The sequence below is a fragment of the Colobus angolensis genome, unplaced genomic scaffold, assembly GCF_000951035.1.
Source record: "Colobus angolensis palliatus isolate OR3802 unplaced genomic scaffold, Cang.pa_1.0 Scaffold125, whole genome shotgun sequence".
Taxonomy (NCBI): Eukaryota; Metazoa; Chordata; class Mammalia; order Primates; family Cercopithecidae; genus Colobus; species Colobus angolensis.
Genome location: NW_012113697.1, coordinates 1,441,215 through 1,443,347, shown reverse-complemented (window position 1 = coordinate 1,443,347; position 2,133 = coordinate 1,441,215).

The window sequence follows — 2,133 nt, the reverse complement described above, 5'->3', positions numbered from 1 at the left end:
AAAAAAATAAAATAAAATAAAGATCCGAATGTGGATGTCTGTATGAGTCTGCCTTCCGCCCAAATGACCCTTCACTTATGTCATGTTGGGGTCTGAAAATTGATTCTGTGGGAAAATAGGAGAAAGGGAATCCAGTAAGAATGGGATCTATGCACAGTCTAAGAATAGGGGACGCTTGTTGCTTCAGTTCCCCCAACTTGAGATTCTTATACCTTCTACCCACAGGCTCAGTCCATTCCACTCCAGATTTGAAGCTCTGCACCATCATTTGCTAGTTCCGTTGCCTTGGGAAAATTAGTGAAACTCTCTGAACCCAAGATTCCTTAACAATAGCTTTGAGCCCATAATACAGGCCTAACAAGTATAAAAAGATTAAAAGAGATTTCATCTGCAAAACACTTCCCATACCATCTGGCACATAGGTAATATTTGATAAATATTGCTTTCCTTCATTCACTCCTCTTGAGTTAATTTTGATCAGGGTGGAATGAATATTAAAAGCATAGGGTTCATTTTTCGTAGTACCTAAAAACAGTCCCATTTTTATAAACCTGGTGTTTGACGGTGCAGGGTAAGTCCTTCAAACCCCAGTAGCCTCAAAGCTGTGGAAATCTCTTCTGCCCTTGTGCCATTGGCTCAGACCATCTGAATGAGATTCTGCCTCAATTTACCTGCTTTAGGATTTCCTGTTTCCTCTGGAATTAGAGACTTCCTGGACTTCAATCTGTTTGGGTCCCTAAGGCCCTGGGCAGCTCTTATACCCACTCTGATCTGTTCCTCTGCAGACATGGGTTTGAGCCCAGCTCTGAACAGCCATTTGGTACTTTGCGATCCTCATCCTGCTGCTGGTCAGCTTTGTGCATTCTGAGCCATCTCTTCTCCATGCAGAGCCCCTCTTGGGGATTAAACCGCCGTGACTGTTGGTGAGGCGCTGCCCCACAGCGGCACCAGGAGGCCAGCTCTCGGCCTGGTGGGTTTCCCCAGCCTATGCACCCTCAGCATCTCTCACTTCTACACTCCTCTCCCACCACTGAGAGGATGGTGGGGATGTTGTGGGCAGGAAGGTCACACAGTCACCCAGGTGTGAAGACACGACACACACTGGGACTCAATCTGTGCCTATGAAAGAGGAAGCATAGTTGTTAAATCTGAGGTCACAGAGGAAGAACTAGGAGCCAGTGACTAATATGAGGCAGTCTGATCTCTCCCAAGCAAGGGACTCTGCTTTACCCTGCAAAAGGAAACACTTCCAGTTAGCTACCCACCCCGGCCTCCCTTGCATGCAATTTTGTTTCCTTCACCAGCCTCTGGTTGGAGCCCCGACCCTTCCTCCTTTTTCTCCATGTCCCTCCCTCCTTTTGCAGCCCAGGTCAAATCCTGTTTCCTTTTCGAATTCATTTTTGGAGACTGAAGTCCACACGTTGTCATCTCCTTGTTTTGAACATGGATTGCCTATTTTCCCTAGCATACACGCTTTAGCATTTTGCAATTGTTACTTAGAGATCTCCAGAGAATCAGCCTATAGGATGTACATAGATACACAGAAAGAGATTTATTATGAGGGATTGGCTCAGGTGAATTGTGTGAATATGCAGGCTGAGAAGCCCCACGGTCTATCCGCTGTAAGCTGGAGACCTGGGAAAGCCAGTGGTGTGGTTCCAGTCCAAACCTGAAGACCTGAGAGCCAGGTGAGCCAGTAGTGTAGGTCTGAGTCTGAGTCCAAAAGCCCGAGAACTAGGAAGATTGACATCTGAGGGTAGGAGAAGATGGATGTCCCAGCTCAAACACAGAGCAAATTCGCCCTTCCTCTGCCTTTTTGTTCTATTTCATCCTCAATGGATTGGATGGTGCTCACCCATATTGGTGAGGGTGAATCTTCCTTTTTTTTGAGATGCAGTTTCGCTCTTGTTGCCTAGGCTGGAGTGCTCACCACAACCTCTGCCTCCCGGGTTCAGTGTTAAAGCAGGGTTCTCCTGCCTCAGCCTCTGGAGTAGCTGGGATTGCAGGCATGCGCCACCATGCCCAGCTAATTTTGTGTTTTTAGTAGAGATGGGGTTTCTCCATGTTGGTCAGGCTGGTCTCAAACTCCCAACCTCAGGTGATCCACCTGCCTCGGCCTCCCAAAGTGCTGGG